Below are 15,134 nucleotides of genomic sequence, written 5' to 3' on the forward strand. Positions count from 1 at the left end.
TACATGCTTTCTTTTTATATAAATGCCTTATGGTCTAATGTTTATATTCCCTTCTAACTTTCTTTGTGTCTTTTTAGGTTATTTTTCTAAGTTTTAAATTAGACATTTTATTGTAACTTTCCTTCTTTTTATATTATTTTAATTATATTATATAATTATATATATATATATAAATATATAATTATATTATAACATTTAGTGTTTATATAAATGCCTTATGGTCTAATGTTTATTATACTTATAATAACACTAAATAAATATTTAGTGTTAAAACTGTCTTCAGCTATATCCCAAGAGATCTGAAACATTACGCTTTACATCTAAATTTAAAATCTTAATTGAATTGTGATTTCTTTAAAAGTGTGTTTCTTAACTTCCAAATGTATGTGGTTTTTAAAGTCCTTTTTCTCTGCACTTCTGACATGTTAATTTTGATCTGAGAGCATGCTTGGTGTGCATGGTGGTTATCTGTGACAGAATGATGTTGTGTAATATACTTCCCTCAAAATAATTGGTTTATCATAGGTTTTATTTAGCTTCTGGGTCTACAGGGTAGCTGGAAAGTTTTGTTGGTCTTTATTGGGCTTTGTCACATTTTTGGAGTTTAGGTACCTGTCATTTTATTTAAGATGACCTTCACCTGGATGATTAGGCTGATTCCTCTCTAGCCTGTAAATATATTTCATCTTTCAGTATGTACTCATGGTGATAGCAGAAGACAAGAGAGAAGGTAGAAATATTACCAAAGGAAGGCACAATATCAGCCCACATTTAAGAGGTAGAGAATGGAGTTCACCTCTTTACTAAGAGGATTGACGAAAGATACAGGGAGGGATGAAGTGTTAAGCTATTAATACAATCAATCTACACACTAAGTTACAAATCGTATAAATATTTTTAAAGCTTGCTTTATGAATAAGTTATCAATTTCTATAAATGTCCTACAACTTTAAAAAATATTATATAGTCTTTTTTGGGAGGTGTATGAAATTCAGAAATGTCTATTATATTCAACTTTCTGAATGTCTTTTAAATGTATATAAAAAGCATTTTTAAATGCTTTAAGCGATCACTTTATTTTCTAGTTTGATTAAGATATTGAGATATAATTGACATAACACTGACTACGTTTCAAGTATATAACAATGATTTGATATCTGCATATATTGAAAATTGATTAGCACAAAAAGTTTAGATAACATGAATCACTGCACAGTTACATTTTTTCTTGTGATGAGAACCTCTGTCTACTCTCAATAACTTTCAAATATGCAACCCAGTAGTGTCAACTGGAGTCACCATGCTGTACGTTACAAACACAGAATGTGTGAAGATGGTCAAAAGTTCAAACTTTCAATGTATTTATCTTATACCTGGAAGTTTGAATTCTTGATCACCTTTGCACATTTCATCCATTCCCCCACCCACTGTTTCTGGCAACAACCATTATACAGTATTTGTCTTTCTCTGTCTGACATCTCACTTGGCATAAAGTCTCCAAGTTTCATTCCTGTTGTCACAAATGAGAGGATTTTCAACTTTTTATGGCTGAAAAACATTTGTGTGTGCATGTGTGTGCCACATTTTCTTTATGTGTTCATTTTTTGATGGATATAGTTTCCATGATTTGATTATTATAAATATATTAAAATGAACGAGGGGTGGCAGATATATTTCAAAATAATGGTTTCAATTCCTTCCAATAAACACCCAGAAGTATGATTGCTCAATCATATCATAGTTCTATTTTTAACTTTTTGAGAAAACTCCATACTGTTTTCCACATGTGACTGAACCAATTTACATTCCCACTAATAGAATACAAGGGTTCCCTTTTCTCCAGATCCTTGCCATCACTTGTCTTTTCGATGACAGCCATTCTAATAGGCCTGAGGTGATATCTCGTGTAGTATAAATCTGAGCTGCAAAGTGGCATAAGGGTCTCACTGTAGTTATGGATTATTATTTTTTTTTAATCAATTAGCACAAATATCCTAGGCAGAGAATTTTCCTCCTAGCTTTTGGTGTGTTTGGAGGAGGTTTTATTTAGTTTACACTTACATAAGTTTTGTAGCCCCTTGGTTGGGGTCCCAGAAATATAAGAATCTCTTATTAGATATCCCTATCTGGGATTTTCCTGAGATTTGTGTCCTAAATCCATAACCCTGTATGACAACAAAAATTAAGCCTCAATTTACTAAAGATTTTTCAATTCTCTCAGAGTAAAAGCCTGATTCACTGCACATTGCACCTCTCTAATTTGTCTTTTTTCTTTTACTTTTAAGTTTCTCTTGTAATAGGCCCCTATTCTTTCTTTTTTCCTGCTAACTCTTCAAAACCCCTAAAAAAAAAAAAATGGGCCAAAGAACTAAATAGACATTTCTCCAAAGAAGACATACAGATGGCTAACAAACACATAAAAAGATGTTCAACATCACTCATTACCAGAGAAATGCAAATCAAAACCACTATGAGGTACCATTTCACGCCAGTCAGAATGGCTGTGATCCAAAAGTCTACAAGCAATAAATGCTGGAGAGGGTGTGGAGAAAAGGGAACCCTCTTACACTGTTGGTGGGAATGCAAACTAGTACAGCCACTGTGGAGAACAGTGTGGAGATTCCTTAAAAAACCGGAAATAGAACTGCCTTAATGACCCAGCAATCCCACTGCTGGGCATATACACCGAGAAAACCAGAATTGAAAGAGACATGTGTACCCCAATGTTCATCGCAGCACTGTTTATAATAGCCAGGACATGGAAGCAACCTAGATGTCCATCAGCAGATGAATGGATAAGAAAGCAGTGGTACATATACACAATGGAGTATTACTCAGCCATTAAAAAGAACACATTTGAATCAGTTCTAATGAGGTGGATGAAACTGGAGCCTATTATACAGAGTGAAGTAAGCCAGAAAGAAAAACACCAATACAGTATACTAATGCATATATATGGAATTTAGAAAGATGGTAACAATAACCCTGTGTACGAGACAGCAAAAGAGACACTGATGTATAGAACAGTCTTTTGGACTCTGTGGGAGAGGGCGAGGGTGGGATAATTTGGGAGAATGGCATTGAAACATGTATAATATCATATATGAAATGAATCGCCAGTCCATATTTGATGCATGATACAGGATGCTTGGGGCTGGTGCACTGGGATGACCCAGAGGGATGGTATGGGGAGGGAGGTGGGAAAGGGGTTCAGGATGGGGAACACGTGTATACCCGTGGCAGATTCATGTTGATGTATGGCAAAACCAATACAATATCGTAAAGTAATTAGCCTCCAATTAAAATAAATAAATTTATACTAAAAAAATAAAGTGTGATCTTTAAAAAAGTTCAATCTAAAATTCTATTGTTTTAATGGATCAATTATGGTGTGAGTGAAAGTCACTCAGTCGAGCCCACCTCTTTGCGGCCTCATGGACTATACAGTTCGTGGAATGTTAGAAAGTTAATATGTCTTTAAAATGAGGTTAGTATTTTAATTGGGATTGTTGTTATTGTTTTGTAAGATCTGCTTTAAAATATACATTTTCAGTGGTCTCACCCAATATATTTTCCCCTTAAAGAGTTAGCACAGAGTTAGTAAGAAATACAGGACTCAGACAATGGATTCCTGAGGACTCAGACAATGGATTCCTGATGCTAGCACTACCACTTCTAAAAGCACACATTATGAAGAATATCACATTAAGAAGAATGGTGGAAAACTGCAAAAGTTTTCTATTTCACACTATGTGATCCTTAAAAACCTTGAATTCTGCAAGAGAAAGCAAGGGAATTCCAGAAAAACATCAACTTCTGCTTCATTGGCTACACTAAAGCTTTTGACTGTGTGGATCACAACAAACTGTGGAAAATTCTCAAGGAGGTGAGAATACCAGACCACTTTACCTGTCTCTTGAGAAATCTAGACAAGGACAAGGGCTTCCCTTCTGGCTCAGCTGGTAAAGAATCTGCCCACAATGCAAGAGACCTGGGTTTACTTCCTGGATTGGGAAGATCCCCAGAAGGGAAAGGCTACCCACTCTAGTATTCTGGCCTGGAGAATTCCATGGACTGTATAGTCCATGGGGTCACAAAGAGTCAAACAGGACTGAGTAACTTTCACTTTCACTGAGAAATCTATATGTAGGTCAAGAAGCAACAGTTAGAATTGGACATGGAACAACAGACTGGTTCACAATTGGGAAAGGTGTACATCAAGGCTGTACATTGCCATCCTGCTTATTCAACTTATATGCAGAGTACATCTGCAAAATGTTGGGTTGGATGAATCACAAGCTGGATTCAAGATTGCTGGGAGAAATAGCAACCTAATATATGCAAATGACACCACCCTTATGGCAGAAACAAAGAGGAACTAAAGAGCCTCTTGATGAGGGTGAAAGAAGAGAGGAAAATAGCTGGCTTGAAACTCAACATTCAAAAAAACTAAGATCACAGCATCTACTCCCATCACTCAATTCGAATAGAAGGGGAGAAAGTGGTAGCAGTGACAGATTTTATTTTCCTGGACTCCAAAATCACTGGGGACAGTAACTGCAGCCATGAAATTAAAAGACACTTACTTCTTGGAAGGAAATTATAAGAAACAATGTGTTAAAAAGCAGAAACATCACTTTGCCAACAAGGTCTGTATAGTCCAAGCTATGGTTTTCCAGTACTCATATATGGATGTGAGAGTTGGACCATAAAGAAAGCTAAGCAGCAAAGAATCCATGCTTTTGAACTGTGGTGCTGGAGAAGACTTTTGGGAGTCCCTTGTATTGCAAGGAGATCAAATCAGTCATTCTTAAAGGAAATCAATCCTGAATATTCATTGGAAGAACTGATGCTGAAGCTCCAATACTTGGGCCATCTGATGTGAACAGCTGACTCATTGGGAAAGACCCTGATTCTGGGAAACATTGAGGGCAGGAGGAGGAAGAAAAAGAGGTAACAGAAGATGAGATGATTGGATGGCATCACTGACTCAAAGGATACGAGTTTGAGCAAACTCCAGGAGACAGTAAAGGGCAAGGAAGCCTGGCGTGTTGCAATCCATGGAGTCACAAAGAGCTGGACATGACTTAGTGACTGAACAAAAAGACAATAAAACTTTTTAATGAATAAAAGAGCTACAGTTGATAAAATTTCACTGTAATAGAACACGTGAGAGTAATCTGATGGAAGCAGTTGTAAGAAACAGCTGAAGCCGTGGAGTTAATAGAGATAAAGCAGTGGTATACCCTCATTATCAGGAGATTCAGGTACAAAGCAGGAGCTGATTTTATACAGCATGCAACCATCCACAGATGGCTGGCTTTGACTCATTAATACATGCTGGTTTCTTAGGGTACCATGAGAACATTTAATGCAAAGCAATGGCCAACCTCAACTAGAAGGAGGACTTCAGGGAACAGCTACCTCATGGAGCACGTATCCCCTTGGCTTGTTGTGTCCAAGGTTTTTTTCATTTGTTTGTTTGTTTTTTTAGCTTCAATAATGCTTATCATTTTTTTTTAGTATTTTTTTTAATTTTATTTTATTTTTAAACTTTACATAACTGTATTAGTTTTGTTCTGCTATGACTTGGTGATGCAAAACCATACTAAAGTACCTTGAGTTTATACTGACAGTTGCTTATGTACTAATTATGTATGAGCTAATTTTCTTTACAAAAGACATCTGTAACAAAACGGATAGTACATAATTAAAAATCTGAGCCCTATGATTTTTAAGCATGTATTTTTAACGTTATGCTTTGAAATAAAATAGAATGAGTTAATAGATATAAATACTCAGTATGTAACTGTATTGCTATCTTATAAACTTAACATGTATTAACATTTATTTTATTTTTCTCCTTTACCAAATCTGAGCTTCTTGAGTGTGGGGTCATGTGACACTCTTACTGGTATTCCAACACCTTTCATAGAGCCAGGCAGAGGTGTTTAGTAAAGTGTTTGCAGAATGAACACATGTATAATCACATATGTGACTGACTGAATGGGCAGCCTTGGTCCCCCACCAGACATAAATCTATCTGTGTGATAGTGGTGGAGGGTGTCCAGGTGTTTCCTTACAGGGTACAGTTTCCTGGATGTCCTTATTTATAGAACACCTACTGTATACCACGTGGTAATGTAGACACTCTACCTATAATTCCCCCCACAGACCTCTATCTTCAAGTTTTAGAGGAAGACAGTGAGATTTAAAAAGAGGCAAACTGGCTTGTCCTCTGCCCTGTGGTGGTGAGACATGAGCTGAGAATCTCTTTCTACTCTGCCTGGCAGCAGAGCTTCCCAGTCTCAATTGCCCATCTGGAAACATTCTTACGATGTTATTTATTTCTTTGTTAATGATCAAAAAATCGCTTAATAAGAGGTTACATAAATACTTTAAAGAATGAAACAAGACCATGTAGTGAAAAGAAAACAGAATATAAACACAAAAGTGGGTTTGAATCCCAGGAACTTTTCCAAACTGTGTGTTTTCTGTGTGTTTATACACACATATTTTCCTCTCAGACTTATTTATGGGATGAAGGGAAACCCATGGAAATGAAACAATAATATTTTCCTCAGAGGAGGAAGTTGAAAAAATTTACATATGCATGTAAATTTATATATGTACATATATATGCATATATTATGTACAAATGAATATATGTATACAAATACATATATATGGCTGATTTATATGTATATTATTCATGTGTGTCAATACATGCATGTATATTATGCATATTACTTATGTATGTACTGTATGTACATATCTACATAATGTAAGTAAATTTACCCTATCCTCTCTTCTGAGGGGTCTTTCCTGGTGGCTCAGTAGGTACAGAATCTACCTGTAATGCAAGAGACCATCTACAATGCAGGGTACCCAGGTTTGATCCCTGGGTCTAGAAGATCCCCTGAAGAAGGAAATGGCAATCCACTCTAGTGTCCTTGTCTGGGAAATCCCATGGACAGAGGATCCTGGTGGGCTACAATCCATGGTGGCTACAAGAGTCGAAAATGCCTTAATGACTAAACCACGAACATCACTCCTCTGAGGGGCATATCATTGTTTCTTTTCCATGGGTTCCTTTTGGTCATCCCATAAAGTCATTGGGTCAGGATTCAATCCCAAGCCTCCCTATCCTTGGGCATGCTCTTTAAACTCTACTACAGGGTCTTTCTGAGGCATCCACTGTGCCAAAATTCCTATGAGCATCTTGTTGATGGGTGGCTGTATCCTGGCACACATCTGATTCCTTGTGTCTCCTCTAGCATGTGTCACTACTAACTTCAGTCGTGCTAGTCAACAGAGAAATGGAAGAAAACTGGGTCTGTAGGCTTTCATTCTGCTCTCTTCTCATAATTTCCCAACTGGCTGAATGACAAAGATAACTCAAGTGTTTTCTAGTTTGTTTGTTCGTTCAGGTAAGAGCCTTAAATGGTAAGACATAAGTCATGATATGTTTGCTTAAAACATAATTCAAAAGCAGGACTTCCCTGGTGGTCCAGGGGCTAAGACTCTATGCTCCCAATGCAGGTGCCCCGAGTTTGATCCCTGGTCAGGGAACTAGAGCCCACACACCACAACTAAAAAGATTCTGCATGCTGCAAAAAAAGATTGAAGATCCAGTGTGCCACAATTAAGATTTGACACATTCAAATAAATAAATATTTTTAAAAAGCATAGTTCAAAAGCAGTATCATGATAGAATTATCAAATCATAAACCTAAGCCCAACAGCATACAAAGAGAAATGAAGAGTGAGGCAACACTGACAGGTTTCCTGTAATGAGAGTTTGATACTGTTCACATGAAAAAAGTGAAGCTCTTCTGTCTGTTACCAGCAGTTCTAATTAGAATTGATGGTGCTGAGTCATATGCAGTGACACTGCAGGGTTTTAATGCCAGCCCAGAAAATCTATAATGCTATCTGATGGAAAGGAAATCAATAATAGCCATGGTAGGATTTGATTTCAAGTAAAGCACCAACGTTGTAAACTGGTACCAAATTCATTGTATTCTTATAGAACAGGCTGAATTTGCAACCCTTCCTTACTGGTCATGTTATCCCCTGACCTGGGGGGCAAAGCGTGAACCAGAGATGATACCAAATCTGTCAGAAGATTTATTACTGATTTCTGAGGCCCAACAGGTGACTAGCTATGCAGATGCATCACATCTATACAACTTAAGGGACTGTGCTCACACTCAGAAGAAGAAGGCTCCAATCTTCCCAACCTTGTCTCACACTCCAGGATACGATTCTCTTTCTTTTCTTTCAGATCCTTTAGTGGGCCATGTTCTCATTTACCTCCATCCCATTGCATATACTCTTCCCTGTGTCAAGAATTCTCTCTCTGTACGCTTTTATTTACAGCCTCCATAGCATAAAACTTCTGGAAGTTCTCACTACCTCTGGAGTTTATTTCTGGCCTCCAGAATAGGATTGCAGGCATTCCTCCTCTGGTGTCTCAATGCTCTGTTTTTCTTTTAATTCAGTGCTATCTGTATTCATTCCTGAAGGCTACCATAGCAAGCTATCGCAAACTTAGTGACTTCCTAGAAATTTATTTTGCATTTTATTCAGTTTTGGAGGCTGGAAGTCCAAAGTTAAGGTGTGGATGGGATCACTCTCTTCCTGAAGACTCTGGGTGAGGACAGGATTCTCCCTCTCCCTTCCAGCTTCTGGCAGTCAATGTCAATTCTTAGCTTTCCTTGCCTTGTGGATACTTCACTCTGACATCTGCCCACCTGATCACAAGGAGTTCTCCCCTGTGTGTCTCCATACTGTCCTCCTCTGTGTATCTGTGTCCACATTTCTCTTTCCTTAATAAGAACATCAGACACTGGATTAGGGCTCACTCTAATCCTGTAAGAACACATCTCAACTCAACTACACTTTCAAGACTATTTCCAAATACAGTTCATATTTTTGAGGTTCTGGATAGACACAAGTATTAGGGGGCAGAATTTGATCTAGTGAAGTATCAGTTATATTATATTTTCTTATTCACTTGCCCTGCTCTACCAGATCATACTGTTTGTTAGGGCAGAATTGGAGTTTATTACATTGACTATTGTAACCAATGTGCTTACAATTCTTGGTACATCCTACATGCTCAGTCAGCGATGACTCAATGAATAAATAAATGTGTATCAATCTTAAGGCAATATCTCTGAATAGGAAGTTATCATACACTGGACCTCAGGAGTCATTAATTCAGTGATTCTGGTGAGGTCATCTAAATGAAAACCCCAAGTCTAGGAAGTCAGGGGAGAAACAGCCCCTGGAGGTGCAGCAGAGACCAGAGATCAGGTGAAAACTGGATCAAAATGGGAATACTTGAGTACGCAGTAAGGGTTTAGCAGGTGTTGTTTGCTCAAAGCCTGCACATTCAAAGTAAGGCCTTGGCCCTTGATTGGCCAAGGTTCAGGATTGGCCCTTGACCATCTTCTGGTAGATAATCTCTGAGCCCTTGGAATATGTGACCTAATGAGACTGCTTTGTATGCTTCAAGCCTTGGGCTGTGCTGTATCAGTTTTGTCTCTCCTGGGACTGGAGACTGAGTAGCCAATGTCAGTCTTGTAAGCACTGCATGCTTACGTGAAAGGAAAGTGAAAGTGTTAGTCACTCAGTTGATTCTGACTCTTTGCAAACTCATGGACTATAACTGCCATTCCTTTGTCAATGGAATTCTCCAGGCAAGAATACTGGATTGGGTAGCCATTTACTTCTCAAGGGATCGTCCTGACCCAGGAATTGAACCTGGGTGTTCTGCATTGCCACAGTTTCTTTACTGTCTGAGCCACCAGGTGAACAACCCCCAAATAAAAAGGCCAATACCATGCAGCAGTGAGCCTCCCTGTTGAGAATATGTCATGTGTGTGGTCATGTATCATTGCTGGGAGAATTAATTGTGTCCATATGCAACTCCACTGAGAGCCTAGAAGCTTGTATCTGGTTTCTCCTGGACATTGCCTCATACTTCCTTCCCTTTGTGAATTTTAATTTATGTCATTTTCCTGTAAAAAATAAATAAATAATAATAATGAATATAATGGCTTTCTCAATCCTATGAGTTCTAGAAAATTACTAGGCCTAGGAAAGATAATTATAAGAAACGTGATACTTGGCACACAGTATGTGCCCAATAAAATATTAGCTGAATGAGTGAACATCTGTGGTGCATTCATAGGTCACCTTACCTGATATTGGGGGATGAGCTGAGATTTCTCTCAGGTTGATATCAAAGTCTAGGCTCAGGCAGGTCCCCCTCCTGCCTTCCTCCAGGCTACAAGAGCACCTTCACATACTCCCTTCTCTCTGGGTTCCTCTCTGCAAAAAAAGAAAGAAAGAAAGAAAGAAAAATGTTTCTCACACCTTCAAGCTTCCTGAGAACAGGGCGATGGCATCTCCTGCTGGATCTACCTAGTGCTGCATCGAGCACAGCGTCAATGCTGGGGGAAGCTGGTCTGTTTGCCTGCAATTGTCTGTTTGCCTTTTCCCCATCCATCTGTATGGGGCCTGGGAAGCTCTGTGGAAGCCCTGGAGCAGAGAGACAGAGAAAGGAAAACACCGCCCACCTTGTATGTGTGCAAACTGTCAGGAGTAGCTTCAGTTCTCTTTCATGCATTGGAGAAGGAAATGGCAACCCACTCCAGTGTTCTTGCCTGGAGAATCCCAGGGACCGGGGAGCCTGGTGGGCTGCCGTCTCTGGGGTCGCACAGAGTCGGACACGACTGAAGTGACTCAGCAGCAGTAGCAGCAGCAGCTTCAGTTCTCAAAGTGGCCCATGGTTGCTGGGCTTCAGCCACACAACTCTGTCCTTTTTCCCTTGAGGCTAGAGGCAGAGGCAGTGTCCTGCTTAAGAAATCTCTGGGTTGCCTTGTCTCCTGGGTTGCTGAAGAAATTTAACAACTCAGAGTTATTTCTCTTTTACTGTGGGGTCCCAGCTGATACATCGTCCATCTTGAGGCCTGCAGGACACTCTGGATGTCCTGATGGGTGGATTATAGATAACAATAAAATGGCAGAATCCAGTGCACTTCAGTTCAGTTCAGCTTAGTCACTCAGTCATGTCAGACTCTTTGTGACCCCATGGACTGCAGCATGCCAGGCTTCCCTGTCCATCACCAACTCCCAAAGCTTGCTCAAACTCATGTCCTTTGAGTTGGTGATGCCATCCAACCATCACATCCTCTGTTGTCCCCTTCTCCTCCTGCTTTCAATCTTTCTCAGCATCAGGGTCTTTTCCAAGGAAGCATTTATTTTCATCAGGTGGCCAAAGTACTCGAGCTCAAGCTTTAACATCAGTCCTTCCAATGAATATTCAGGACTGATTTCCTTTAGGATTATTGGTTTGATCTCCTTGCAGTCCAAGGGACTCTCCAATACCACAGTTCAAAAGCATCAATTCTTTGGTGGTTGGTTTTCTTTATGGTCCAACTCTCACTTCCATACATGACTACTGGAGAAACCATAGCTTTGACTAGATGGATCTTTGTCAGCAAAATAATGTCTCTGCTTTTAATATGCTATCTAGTTTGATTATAGCTGGGGCTTCCCTTGTGGCTCAGCTGGTAAAGAATCTGCCTGCAATGCAGGAGACCTGGGTTCAATCCCTGGCTTTGGAAGATCCCCTGGAGAAGGAAAAGGCTACCCACTCCAGTATTCTGGCCTAGAGAATTCTATGGACAGTCCATGTGTTCACAAAGAGTCAAGCTTGTGATTTATGCAGTCTAGAATTCTGCATGATGTCCTCTGCAATAAGTTAAATAAGCAGGGTGACAATATACAACCTTGAAGTACTGCTTTCCCAATTTGGAACCAGTCCATTGTTCCATGTCCAGTTCCAACTGTTGCTTTTTGACCTGCACACAGATTTCTCAGGAGGCAGGTCAGGTGGTCTGGTATCCCCATTTCTTGAAGAATTTTTCACAGTTTGTTGTGATCCACACAAAGGCTTTGGCATAGTAAATGAAGCAGAAGTAGATGCTTTTCTGGAAGTCTCTTGCTTTTTCTATGTTGAATGGATGTTAGCAATTTGATCTCTGGTTCCTCTTCCTTTTCTAAATCCAGCTTGAACATCTGGAAGTTCTTGGTTCATGTACTGTTGAAGCCTAGCTTGGAAAATCTTGAGCATTACTTTGCTAGTGTGTGACATGAGCGCAACTGTGTGGTAGTGTGAATACTCTTTGGCATTGCCTTTCTTTGGGATTGGAATGAAAACTGACCTTTTCCAGCCCTGTGGCCACTGCTGAGTTTTCCAAATTTGCTGCCATATTGAGTGTAGCACTTTAACAGCATCATCTTTTAGGATCTGAAATAACTCAGCTGCAATACCATCACTTCCACTGGCTGTGTTCGTAGTGATGCTTCCTAATGCCCACTTGACCTCATAGGGTTAGCATATCCTAACTACATCACCCAGGACAGGGAACATGGGCAGTCATGGGTAGATTTTATCTTGCCTACAGTAGGGAGTTGGCCAGGGACGAATTCTCACCACTTTCTACCACTTTAATGACTATCATTGTGAATTCCAGATATAACAACAGGCATGTGGGTGAAAGGGCATGAGAAGAACCTGAGTCTTTGGTCTCCTGTGGTGGCTGTGACTGTGTCAACTGAGCTAGGCTGGAACCGCAGCCACCATATTCCACTCGCTGTAGGAATCCCAGTTAGTGTTGCCCTCAAGGGACATTTTGCAATCATATTCTTAAGCTCTGAAGATGGGGACAAAGATGCAGCTCATGCCTGCTGATGCCAACTGGCAGCCAGGAAGCAGCACTCAGATCCACATGGTATCTCTGGTCTCCACAAAGTCTCTTCTTTCAGCTTCTTCAAGGCTTAGGCCAGGTGCAGGGCCAGCTACATGGCCAAGGCAGCCATGTTCCCCTATAGGTTGCCTACAGCATCATAGGTGTAGAGGAAGACCTACATTTCAGTGTGACCTTCCTGGTCCCAGTTTCCCTTGATCTTTGGCCTTGTCTACAGGCAGTTTCTTGTTTTTCTACCACTTCCCTATTGGGCAGCCTCAGGTCAATAATGGATATAGTAGTCTGCCCAGACTACCCTACCAACCCCACACAGTGTAAGCCATAGTTCTTATAATAAATCCCTAATTTACACCATGGGTAGTATTTCTGTCACTCAGATGGAAGCCTGTTTGATGCAGAATGAAAACTGTTTAATTGGGGGTGGAGTACAGGGTGTATGCACGGAAAATGGATAAATTGCAGGGAGAGGAGTCATCAGATGCAGGCCAGGACAGCTCCTAGGTGTGTGTGTGGTCAGGACTGTGGCAATGTCCACCTAACATTTCTTTTTGTGCCCTGATACAGCACGCATGTTCACTTCTCTGGAGAGCTCCCCAGAGCTCCTGTCAGGAGAGCTTACTCCTCAGAAGTGACCTTTGGTTTAAAAGGAGCTCAAAGTGTGGAATCATAGTTGAAGAAGTGCTGTCGTGGACTCTGAGCTTGGCCCATATGTTTTACTTAAGCTCAGAAATGACTCAGAGCCCAGAGGGGACCTATAATGGATGAGCTATGTCAACCAGCCCGCTTTCTCTCTGCAAATGGGCTCTGCTTGGAAGGCTGATTTATTTGTGTTTTATGGCTTATTTTGTGGTGAACAAAAATCAATAAAGGCATTCATTTTCACATTTTAAATGTGCCAGGCAAAATCAGACCATTGTCACATGTGTGTTGTACACGCTCCATTTTCAAAGGTGAATGGGTATGAATGAAATTAAACATTGACTTGGAAGTTACCCATAGGCTTTTCTCTTACTCAAGTTCTACTCGTTTATAGCAGCAGATTGGAGGGTGACCTTATACCTACTACCTGGAGCTGAAGCTTGTCTGCCTAAGTCACTGATGTGCTTTGTGGCCTTCAGCACTGAGCCTACTTTTCTCCACTGTCACCTGGATGCAGACAGCAGGACAGAAGGCCTACTCCTGGGCTCTTTATCTAGGAGTAGAGCTGGGACTCTAGTCACCTGAGGACCAGGAGACCAGAAGTATATTTAAGACTGGGCAGGACACAGATGTGCTGCCCACAGAGATAACCCTTTAGGTCAAGGCCAGGAGTACTGTTACCTGACTTCTACCCTAGCCCACCTGAGAAATGACAAGATCCAATGAGAGTGCTGGCAATGAGGGCAGAAGAGAAGAGCTGAGAAGTCAAGGTAGTTCATATTCCAAATACTCAGGGCATGGACATGAAGGCAAAGGAGAAAAAGAATGGGGGCAGTCTGAGAAAAGTTGGAGACTTCTACCTAGTGAAACTAGGTGGGTGGTAAAAGCAAGTATCAGCTTATGCTCTATTAGATTTCAAAGGACTTTCTTTGGAATTATTTAATGTAATTGTTAAAATCACTTTACAATTAGGTCTTAGAGAAATGCAAGCTCTATAGAAATATAGTTTATAGGACATGTTATCCATGGGAGATATTCAGAAACACATGTCCATAAGGATCAGGACATGAAGGTCCACCTGTAGCATATCCAGTACATTAGAGGCAGATGTCGGGATCTGGATGCTTGAGCAGAAGCTGGACTGGATGTGTATGTTTGAGGTTGTGAGTCAGGCAATGTAGAAGTCATGGATGCACTTGACCTCACAAAGGTTGCTGAGGGACAAAAAACAAGTGAAGCTAAGACCTTATGTAGGCTTCCTTGGAGGCTCAGATGGTAAAGAAGCTGCCTGCAATGGTGGAGACTCGGGTTCAATCCCTGGTTTGGGAAAATCCCCTAGAGAAGGACATGGCTATCCACTCCAGTATTCCTACCTGGAGAATAACATGGACAAAGGAAGCTGGTGGGCTACAGTCCATGGGATCACAAAGAATTGGACACAACTGAGCAACTAACATATACACACATATACCTGATTCAATGTCCCTTTGAGCAGATGCCACAGAGCAGAAACAAAAAGAACTAGGGGAGAATTGGGATAGAGGGGCTGGGAGAAGAAAAATTTCAGGAGACAACATGACAAGCACTTTACCTGAAGCCTGCCAGAGTCATGCAGGAGGTCAATGTACTGATGGCTTCTTGCTATTCATTTGTTTTATCTGGAGAGAGGTGTGTTCCAGGTGTAGCCAGGGGAGGAGCCAATTCCACATG

The sequence above is a fragment of the Bubalus kerabau genome, chromosome 3 (assembly GCF_029407905.1).
Source record: "Bubalus kerabau isolate K-KA32 ecotype Philippines breed swamp buffalo chromosome 3, PCC_UOA_SB_1v2, whole genome shotgun sequence".
NCBI lineage: Eukaryota > Metazoa > Chordata > Mammalia > Artiodactyla > Bovidae > Bubalus > Bubalus kerabau.